This window comes from Harpia harpyja, chromosome 8 (genome assembly GCF_026419915.1).
Source record: "Harpia harpyja isolate bHarHar1 chromosome 8, bHarHar1 primary haplotype, whole genome shotgun sequence".
Lineage (NCBI taxonomy): Eukaryota > Metazoa > Chordata > Aves > Accipitriformes > Accipitridae > Harpia > Harpia harpyja.
Window position 1 is genome coordinate 33491642 of NC_068947.1, and position 11813 is coordinate 33503454.

At 39.3% G+C, this 11813-nt stretch overlaps 1 protein-coding gene across 2 annotated transcripts in view; it reads right to left on the reverse strand.

Moving 5' to 3' along the window:
• GBE1 (1,4-alpha-glucan branching enzyme 1) overlaps nucleotides 1-11813 on the reverse strand; it is a 173454-nt gene that overhangs the window by 160603 nt on the left and 1038 nt on the right. The window lies entirely within an intron of this gene.

The window sequence follows — 11813 nt, forward strand, 5'->3', positions numbered from 1 at the left end:
ACATATATGACCATATACAAATTGACTGTGCTCTTCTTAATTTTACCAATTGTGGAACCTACAGACAGTTTCTACCAGTTAAAGGTATCAAGGACTAGGTTAACTTCTGTACTATGAATACTACTACTTTGTCATCCTGTTATGAGTTCATGGAAAAAATAGCAGATTGTTTCTCTCAGGAGAAAAAGTATATTTTTCAACAGTCAGATTTATAAATTGAGTCTTCTGCTGCCATTAAGAACTTTATAAGCACCAAGGAACTTGTATTTTTATAATCCAATTGAAAAAAAAAGTTAAGATAAGCAGTTTAAGTTTAAACAATACATGCATGAAACCTGTTGAAACACACTGTACTGGGAGCGTTGCAGAAGACATTGTATTTGAAGAGCTGGTGACATTGAACAGGCCCTGTCTGGTCTGTTGGGCCTCATACTTAGGGCTTGAGAAGCCTGAACACTAGCATGAGCAGCCAGTCACTGCATGAGAACCAGCTGGAGTGCCCTGTGCCTGTCTGTGAGGACAAAGTGAATTTGAAATTAATTTATATGCCATTTTCAGCCCTAAAACATGCTCAGACCTGCCTCTGGAAAAAAAGAAAATCTTAAAATCAGAGAAAAGACAGCTCACACTATGAGTCAGCATTCACTTATGGCAAATTCTAGCGCTAGGGGAGTGGAATTTATATACAAGTGACACAGCTAAATTTTCCCACATAATGTCAGTACCTGGCATTATCACTCTATAGATTAAGTCTGGTAATTAACAACTCTAACCTCCCCCAGTCATGCCCTGCTTATGCAAACTTGAGCTTTTTATCCGTAGTCTGTCTTAGTAACATGAAAAAATACACATTTCACACATTACACTCTTATACAGTGACATTATAGTCCAAGGCCCCTTTCTCAAAAAAAACCACCCAAAACAAAACAAAAAAACCCTAAAACCAGAAACCCTCTATCACACCAGCTAATAGAATTAGTACTTTGAACTTCTGAGAAAAGTTCTACATATACCTACAATCAAAATTGTGGCATCTGAAACTGGGAGGGGAGGGGAGGGAGCTGAAGGCCCATCTTCAGTCTTGAGGTGTTTTTATTTACATTAATTTACAGTGTTCAAGTGAAGTAACAAATAGTCAGATTTATGAACTCATACATTTATTTATTTTAGGATAAGAAGTAACAAGAAAAAGATTTTCTGTCCAGAATTTTTTGATGATACAAAGAAAATCCAAAGAAGTTCAGCAAATAAATCTAAATGCTAAAAAGCATTATTAATTTTCTGTCTGAAAGAACTAATCACTATAACAACATTCAAATTACACTGCAATAGCATTACTATTAAATTCTGTTTGCTGCTATTCAAAAAAAGACTGTTAGGAGCCTTTTTTCTTAAATACTTTCCAATTGTTGTAAATGGGATTATAAAATAAAGCAGCAATATTTTGAAAAAACTTTCAGGTGTTTATAAAATTAATCATTAAAGAACTCACTCTCATTAGAAAACTCATATCAAATATGCCATAGATTAAGTCAATGAATTCCATAAACTGCGGTTAAGCTTGCCAATGAACCCCAATGGAGGCTGGATACATACATATGCTAGCTAGAAACTCCTCCAAAAAAGCGCTCTCTATGTGTATACAGTTGTGCATTAAGTACATAAAGTGCAATTAATAAAGCTATTTTTATGTACTTTCTCCAAAAGCTATGAAGGAAGCAGTACAGCAAACAAAGGAAAAGCTAGCTTTCACACTCAAATCAAACTTTACACCACTGAAAGCCAAGATATAACCGACTACCTTGAATTTTGCACAGACTAAGAAACAGCTACCTGCAGATCAAGTGACAACATCTCCACACAGCCTAGGCACAGGCCTTTCTTTCAAAAGCTTCAGGGATGCCGTCTTCATTTTTTTTTTTTCCTCTTTTTTTTTTTTGGGGGGGGGGGGAGGCGTGCAAGGAAGAAAGAGGAAAAACACAAACCTTTCTAATACTGTCACCAGTACCAAACTGCTACCTTAATCCCTTCTTGTTAAAAACCCCTTTATCACTTTAGGCTTGCTTCCTTACTGCTTGACAAAACAGACAGTAATGCCTATTTTGACTTGCTTTCTTAAAGGGAAAAAACTGCTTAGACAATGGATACAGACCAAAGTAGCTAACCTAAATGCTATCGTTTGCTGCAGTCTCTCTCCCATCCCTTTGGAGTCTGTCAATGAAAAGACTATTTTTCTACTGGTGCTACATACTGAAATTAGTTCAGTATCCCACAAGTACCTGCTGTTGTTAGAACTGCTATCCAGTGGCAATAAAGTAGCAAAGAGCTAAACAAAGAAGGAAACCCCAGGCAAAGAGGGTAGCATCCTAACTGAAAAAAAATGGGGGCAAGTAGGTGCAACTATTAGGCCTCCTAAAGACTGGGCCAAATGGACAAGATAGTACAGCCACCACACTACTTGCAAGATGAAAAATTTAAAGTTATTGCTACACTGGTTATTTTTTTAAAGCTGTTATTTTTCTAAATCACTTCCTCTAAGTAAGAATGAAAAATTTACAGAACATACCTGATCCCTAGAAAAAAGGGAAATTAAAAACCTTTTCCAACAGGCTACGCTTCACTCGAAAACCTCACATACATGTTCACAGAGTCCATGCCATTGGCAGTACTCGACACACACTGTCTAGTCCTAAAAAACTGAAATATTTTAGTACAAACAATATCCATGTATTGAACTTGAAAGATATGATAATCCATGAGCTTTCCAAAGATTAAGTTAAAGCTTGGGAGTTCATGTCAACTGAGAGGGAGGATTTGTTTGTTCAGACAGCAGATTTGAGTCACCTGGCTCATTCAGCATGCACAAGTTTTACCTTGTTCTCCACTACTTTAACATTCTCATAAAAAAGCTGCAGTCTAAACAGACCCTGGAGTTGTAAAGCATGTCTTTTTTCAACTCCGTTTCCTCCTTTCTTACAAAGGAAGGATTTTCCCCATTTCTCCTAGGGATGTTAAGGGTTTGGGGGGGTAAGGAGGGCAGTTGCAGAAGGGAGGGACAGAGAGGAGGTAACATCAGATGACAAGTCCAATCAAAATACAAACTGAGGAAGGATTTGAGAACTGACAAAAAGTACTTATTTGCCTTAAGTTCTTACCTTTATGTACAAAGTATACAGATTGTGATACTTTCAGTAGTTCTCTCCAATTTCTTCTTCTCAAAAAAGGTGGATTTTAGATCTAACCTCTGCAAAGCCCCTGCACCAGCTCCTGTCCCAAACCATCACATCTACTATTTTACAAATGCTTCTATGTGGAGTCATTGCTACTGTTTGTGTAACAATACGAAGCTATTGTGCAAGTATTTACAACCGGCATGCTGCCCAAATTTTCTCAAAAAAGCTGGCATACCAAAGCAGTATGCAGCACTTCATATTTCTATTAAACTTTAACAATTTCCTAGAGGAGTGGCATTTGGCAGGAAGAACTGTTTATGCAGGACAAATTAAATCTTGCTGGAAGTGATCAAAGATTCATAATTTCAAAATAAGCTGCGTAAATCTTAGAAAGGAAAGCATTAATTAACTTAGAGCTTACCAATCCCTGCCAAACCAGGAACATTTATACTGTGGCTATCTACCACAATAGGTATCAAACAATGATGTTAACAGTAAGACTTGCTTGCATAAACAGGGATGTCCAAGGGCACTTTAGACAGCCTAAAATACCTAAGGTATCTACTTAAGCCTGGCACAAACAACAGAATTTATTAAACTTTTTTTTTTTGCTGGGATAGCAGGTACAGTACAATCAGGATACCTGCTAAAGCTGCTAAAATGAGCTGCTGACTCCTATGTTTATGCAATGAATTCATTCTAGATGGGCAACTTCCAAACAGTTGTGGTAGTGCAGCATGTTTTCATTTAAAACACACCATAGCTCAGCATGATTTTAATAAGAGTCTTTTAGACAATCCCCTCAGCCCTCCTGCCTTTCCTCCAAAGGATCTTACCAAATGCTTATAGTTCCAAAAACTTAGATCTGATGACACCACCACATTCACGTGTGACCATGGGGAATGCCTGGAGGCACATATCCTACACATGCATGTAGCCTACCTGTCAGTGACATGCTAGGAAAAAGAAAGTGCCCTCAAACAGAAGTCTGGCCCCGCACACACAGTTGGCACAGAGTTTAATAACCACCCAATGCATCGTTTTGTCAAAAAAAAATCCCTCACACTTATAAACTACCTACATCCATTTGTGATTGTCACTGAAAGTTTATTGTCCACTTGTCCCAATACAATGTCTCCTAAAGAGCCTTCTCCATCAGCTCCCTCTCTCAAAGATGAGGGCAAATGAAGATCAGACCCTAAACACCACCCAGAAATAGAAAAATAAGTCTCTTCCAGTTGCACATCTTTGCAACAGTATTTAACCACCCTTCAAGATCAATGAAGTCTGTTTGCATACGTTAGCTTATCCACATTCCTATAAGCCTTTTCTTGACCAAAAAGACAGGGGTTTTGGTTTGGTTTTGAATGGGAAGAATTAAAGAAGAAATACTGATATACTTGAAGTCCACACTCTCCTAAAGTATTGCTTTAGCAGGGTTTCTCCACTTTTCTACTCCTACCACAAGGAACATAAGCCTTACTTTGGTGCCTCACATCAGCATCACTTGGAATTGGGAGGACACAGATCCCAACCTCCTTTTAAGGACTGTGGAACATACAAATAGAGACAAATTGCTCAATGAATGCAAGACTAGTTCACATAACAACGGCCAAAACTCACATTTTCTATTCCATGAACTATACACTTAGAAGTTAATTGTGTGACTGAGCATCATGCAATTCCTTTTGTGGATCTAGGCTACATTTTATGAATTCAGCATAACCTTCTAGCAGTGGTACTCCTACTTTGGGGAGAGTAGGTCTACCCCTACCAGAACTTCATGCTCCACTGTGAAATTCTTCTCTCTCTAAAACTAAGCACAATGGCAGACATGCTACCACAAAGTCCAACACCACAGCACACCCGAACAGCAAGGACATGCAGGAACCGTAAGTGTATCATGCCTGAGCAACAGTGCCAAAGAAAGGAGGAGGGTGTCAAATAGAAAGCATTAGAGCTACCACTACCTTCAAGTAACAGTCAATAGAATTGGAGCTGCATGTTTAAAAAAAAAAATCTGTCAGTAAGGCTTTTATGCATACCAAGAGAGCAGGCTAAAATAAATTTAGCATTAGAAACATCCAGACTAATGGAACAGTTTCAAGATGTTCACATAAATGAACTAGTTGACCAGGGTCATTAGACAGGTCTTCAGACATCTCTTCTGAGATATTAGATCAAGGGCCTACACTAGATTTTAAATGCAAGTAACATCCAAATAACATTCATTGGTAAGGTCCTTCCAATAGCAACATGAGGTGAAGCTGACTTTGTTGTTCCAAGCAGTTTGGACGCCTACTCTTTGGAGCATGGCCAGGAATCATCACCAATACCTGGCCTTCAACTTGTTAATGTGAGGTGCTATAAGAATGACAAATAAATTGTCAGACACTTGGGGAAGAGGCAGACGTATTACAGCTAAAAACTTTTTTTAGCAGAATATTTTTTTTTTTCCAGAGGAAAACTCATGTTTTAAACATTTCAAATACAAAAACCTGATCTTGTTGCACTTGACACATTGCCTTAAGACATTATTTTCTTTTTAGACTAATCAATAACTGCATGAAGCAAAGTTTCATAAGTACAAAGTAAACTGAAGCATGAGTGAGAGGTTTTAGATCTCTGACACTACACAAGTGAAAAGGAGCTTCTGTGGAAGACAGAAGATGAAGGAGCAGCTAGGATTAGAAAGCATAGTGGGAGTAAATAGAAGGTAATAGGGAGACAGAGGAAAGAAGTGGGTATACATGAATACTGAAATTGAACAGGGGGAGAAAAGCACCTTTATGAGATAGAATGTCAATTTTAAAAAGTCCTCCATAATAAGAATGCCTTCTTTACAGCTTGGAAGTAGTAAAGAAACATGCATAAGTACTTGAATTTGAAGTATTCAGCAAGACAAACCTTTTCTTCACTATTACAATGAGACAGTAATTAGATTCCTGGTCATATAATCTATTGTTTTAAAATTCTGGGCAAATTCTCAGAACCCATGCAACATCTTCAGACATGCCAACGCTGTGTAATACAGCTGAGAGGGCCTCCACTCAGTTTTTCAGAGAGTACATAGTTTTTATTCATATACAGAGGCAACTGCCTTGCTAACAAAATGCAACACCTACGTCCTAATCCTTTCATGCCTTTTTGTAAAACTAGCAGCTATTAAGACAATTGCCAACATAAGTCTTTTGATGAGGACTACAACCAGATATGCATATATTAGATGTGCATTGGCCTATGTAGCTATTTCCTCACATACTTAAAAATTAAGGTCATCAGTGATGCAGTCAGCTGTGCTTATCAGGGTTAGTCATTCTTACACACAAGAGCATTCTAAGGACTACCATAATGCAGAAGCATATGTTCCATTAAACTGACACACATTGGTTTCTATAGGGCTCTGGAATCTGAGTAGTTCAGCAGAAGTCAACTGAACTTATGGGATGCCACCAAAAAAAAAAGACAACAATGTATGACATTATGTTTTTTGTGAACATTTAGTTTTGCACCCAATACAGCAGCCTATATGAGACAAAACAGAAAGGGCAAATCCAGCTTTTCTAAGTTAGCATCATGGCTCCCAATGATAATACATAGTAGTTGTGTTAATTCCATGACAGATCTCACTCCAGCCTTTCCCCTCCTCACCATCACCTAAAACTAGCATTCCATCTGGATCACTCTTCAAGTTCCATTCCCAAAGTTGTTAGACCCCCAAAAGCTGCCTTCCTAGTCAGTCCTACTGAACCCAATTCCACATCTTTTCAATACCTCAGTCAAGTACCCACCACTGTGCACCTCAAAATAGAAAAAAAAAAAATGACAGAACCATCATGAAGCATCAGTGATCTGATATTAGGTAGATACAAACAGGAGAATGGCAAGTATTTCCCTTTTGTAAGAGGGCAGAGGTCCAAGAACATTACTAGAAACCTATGAACCAGCTGACAGACATCTTGTTAATTGATCCAGCTACTAAAGCCACCGAATAGGTTTTTCAGTCTTCTCAACCAAAAACTCACCAACACTTCAGAAGAAATGGGACCTTCCCTCTCTCTCTCAACCCATACCTATGTCCAAGCACTACTGCTGGTATTTTGTCTAGCTGAACAAATCAGTGTCCTGTTTGATGCTTTCTTTCATCAAGATAAAGACTGAAGCTGTGCAGTGGTACATTTTTACTTATTTACTCTATAAATTGAACTATTAAAAAAAGAAAAAGCTTTCACTGAGGACTACATAGTCAGTAGATTACAGGCAGTTGCAGGGGCTGGTAAAATATACTAAGCCATACACATTGCTATAGCAGAAAATTCTAATGGGCAGCACTTTCTAACACCAGTTTGTAACTCCATAAAATGCAATTACACCACAGGCATTAATGGTTATAATTGAACCAATTATTTTCTAAGAGGTAAATGACTAAAAATACATGCTAAATTATATAAAGTCTTTAGCCTAAATAACACTTGGGAGTTAACAAAATACTTGTGGGATAAGGTATCACAGATGGTCAAACAATGTAGCACAGTGATATCCTATGCAAACATGATCACTTTGGGGTTTTGTTTGGTTTTAAGTAGATTCTTGTTGCAAGCTCTGAACAGCGTGTGTTTGGGTCAAGGCTGAATGGTTCACTATATATACCGAAAGGACTGCCCCCCTTTCCAAAGAAGATACCCCCCTCCCCAACTCAGGGTCACAATTCAGGCTTTCAGAAAAAAGAAAAATTACAGATTTCTATTTTTCCCCACAAACACCATTTGCAACAATATGCCCATGCATGACAAAGAACTGAGGAGGGAATGTGACCAGAAGTCCATTTCTTCCTGCTAGTCACCCATTTAACTATGGTAGTCCATACTCTATGCTTAGGACTTAACTAGGTCCTAGCATCACATTTTAGGATCACTTAGAGAAGCACTTTGTTCCCATCAGAGCACCCATTCAGTGTTTATCAAGGCTTTATTAAAAAAAAAAAAAAAAGGAAAAAAGTCAGCTGTCTAAAGCAGGAAGTTATACTTTACAAGAGATTAAAGGAGACAGTCTTTGAAACCAAAAGGAAAATTTTCAGAACTTGAGGCAACATCGTGATTCATTTCACCATGAATCTGACAATTCTCAAAGTGAATCAGTATAATTATATTACACTGTAGAATCCAGGCTGATGTAAGTAAAGCCTGTTTATCCTTCAACATCCCTCTCCACCCCAAAAAAGGAAAAATAGAAGAATGTGCAAAGATCTCAGTATTAGACATGCTGCCATGCAGATATGGTCACCCTCCCAGGGGTGAAGGGGCACAGCACAGGGTAGGAGAGGGGGATGTGAACTCCAGCAAGATAGACCCACACCTGCTCAAGGCACAGGTGAACAAGGACAAGCTAAGGCCTCTGTAGAAAGCTAGCTGTTTTTTCCTGGTCTGTCTTCTACTATCTATAGCACACAGGTAGAGCCTGAGAGAGCTGGGTTTCTTCAGACTGGAGATGAAAAAAAACTAACTCAGGGAGGCATGGGTTGCTAATGTCCACTTACGGTCTTAACCTATCTAAAGGGAAAGGTGCAGGGGAGCACCTAGAACAAAGAATGAGCCAGGCTCTCCTCTAAAGTACACAGGAAAAAAAGACCAGAGGCACTGGACAAAGTTGCAGCAAGGGAAGTTACAGTATTGAGAAAGAAATTTTCACAGTGAGGGTAGCCAAACACTGGGAAAGGCTGCTGAAAGAGGCTGTAGAAGCACATCTTCAGAGATTCAGCACAACAGAACAAGGTTCTGTGCAACCCAACACAAGAGCAGAAATGGCCCTGCTTTGAGTGTGAGAATAAACCATCATAATCAAGTTAACTGTGCATCCTACAACAGTCATGCATAAACAGTTATAAAATTTTCCACTAGCAATAATCCAGCTATGCTAGTACAGTGCTATGGGTAAAACAGCAGACAAACTCAAGCCCAAAGGGTGAGTCAACAAGTTGCTGACGTCACTGCCAAAAATAGACACTAAATCTTTTATTCCACAACTCCCCCCCCCCCCCCCCCCCCCCCCCCCGTAGAAGAACATACTGGTACTAAGCAAGATAAAGGGAGGACTATTTTTATATGTTTTTGCACAAGGCATAGTATAAATATTTCCACAGACAAACATTTTAAAAGCTTTGTTTCTCAAGCATCCTTAATCCTCTGTTAAAATTCCTGATTTTTATTTCTCTAGGCAATTCACAATATAATAGCTATAAGCTACAAAATTCCCATCAGTCCTTAATTATTTTGTTTAGTCAACTACTACAGTAAAAGTACCCATACATATTGTATTTGATCAAATCTATTTCACTTCTGTTCTTTACCAAAGCTTCCTAAACCAAGCAAGTAAATCACTTTTGGTGCTACAGGGTACCAGGCACAACAGCTGCCTCCTCTCCCCTTTGTCAGGAGCAACTCAACCTTCGGAGCCAAGAGACTACCTGTATCTTTGCCGTTTAAGCTATTCAAGTGGCAAAAAATGCCACTAGCTGGGTGTATCAGGAGCAAAGGTAGAGAGAGAAAGCCAGCCAGCAGTATCAGAAGGAATAATGAACAGATTGTTACTTGTTCAGCAGTTGAGTGGTATAATTTCTATCCAGTTTTCCTAGTCTACAAAAGAACTGCTAATACCAAATATATTTTAAGAATTAGTCCTCCTGCCCTACCTATGAGGCCATGGCAAGCAGTTGACAGTTGATCAACTCACAATACACAGATTTGCTCAGCAGCACATATTCCTGGTTGTTTCATCACAGCCTTTCCTACACTACATGTGGGATACATCTGATCCATTGGGTTACTTAATGAGAGGCCCCAAAAATGCACGATCAACATTTAAGTCACCATCTAAAATAACTGCTACCTTTCTAGAGGTATAAGAATTTACTGCCAGTAAGATTTAAGATTAATATCTGCAACTTTACTTTGTATGTATGCTTGGAGCTTCAAAGGTAAATACATTTAAATACATTTCTGCTTCTGGACAGCTTGCCAGGTTTATTTTGCTTTACACTTTTACTTGAAGGATTAGTTATGCAAGTGGCATATCATTACATAACTATATTAATCCACACAGTATTCAACTCAAAGACTATTTTCAGTTTAACTCCCATCTCAAAAGGGGCCAGGAAAGACACACAACACAGCAAAGGATCAGACGTGGACCACCTTCATGCAACAACCAGTTAAACACATGAGGACCCTTCAGTCTGGAACAGACATCATGTAGCTCCACACTGCTCAGGATTTCATGGACACAGCGAATAGAGTTGTACAGGGCTGTTCACCACCTCCTCCAGTATAAGAACTGGAAAAAAGTAAGCAAAACCCAAATACTGGAGAGGCTCAAGTCACCCCAGAGAACTGGCTCCTCACACAAGCAGCAATTAAGCTGCAAAACTCCCTTCCCCTGGGCACTCCCAATACAAGAGCTCTAGATAAAAACGCACCTGGAGCTATTAAATACAGACTGGATCACAATTCATGGAAGCTGGGATGAGCATTGCATGGAGACACCAATGGGCATTTCCCTTTGCTTACTCTCCTCCTCCTTGGCACTCTCTACCATCCACAGTATGAAAGACAGGACAGGCTTATTTGGGCATGGAATAAGACATCCGTTTATCACAGGCTGTCACAAAATTTTCCCTTCCTATACTAATAAACAGTATACATGTTTCCACAATAATTGCATGATAAGTGACCGGTTTCAGGTTCAGAAGCTAGGAAAGGACACGATACAAACAAGATCATATGAAGCTCTATGCTTGAGATGGATGAACCTGGGAAGTACACAAAAGTTTTGAAAACTCACTGTGTTCAACACAGCCATACTATCCTCAGAAACACAGACACCATCATCCACAATGTGCCCATTTAGATGGCAAGCACATTTGGGAAGCCCAGATGTTTTAAAGAATGGTTTTATTAAGAGCCAGATCCACCCACTTATTAATTCCTACACCCTGACACCCCACTGAAAGAATTAGGTGTTTTACAGCATTGCATACATTACTACAAGCTTGCCAGGAATCATTGTTTAAAACACTCAGTCATTCTATCATTAAGAGATTACAGTTTGAGAAAATGCTCTGTAAATCAGCCTAGCAGTTTACTCAATTCTTAATCCCATTTTCAAGATCAAGCCTTACCACTATTCTCTGCCAGAACCCAACAGGACACCTAGCAATGCTAAGCCAAAAGCACCATGTGTAATATAGTAAAGTGAAAAAAGCCAAATACTTTAAAAAAAAAAATTCAAATTCCCTCTTGCTTCCCTCCCACACACATAGACTTTTCCAGACTTCTGGGATATGGGGCATTGGTTAGTAGTACAATTCGATCAGAGGACCGCTAGTGAAATGCAACCTAAAAACTCCCAAGTCCTCTTTTCAAACAGCCAGGGAGGTTTTAGCAGTCTTTCAAGGCCAGCAGTTTGGCTCTGCAGGATGCAAGTCGCCTCTGCCTGAGCTGGCAAGCTCTCGCCCAGGCCTGCCGCCCGGCCCGGCCAGAGGCTTCGCGTCGCAGTTCCCGGGGAGAGGCAAAAAAAAGGGATGCTCGGACCGGCAACCTGAAACCAACCTAGCTCACACTCTGCTACTTTATCGTTTTTAAGCCT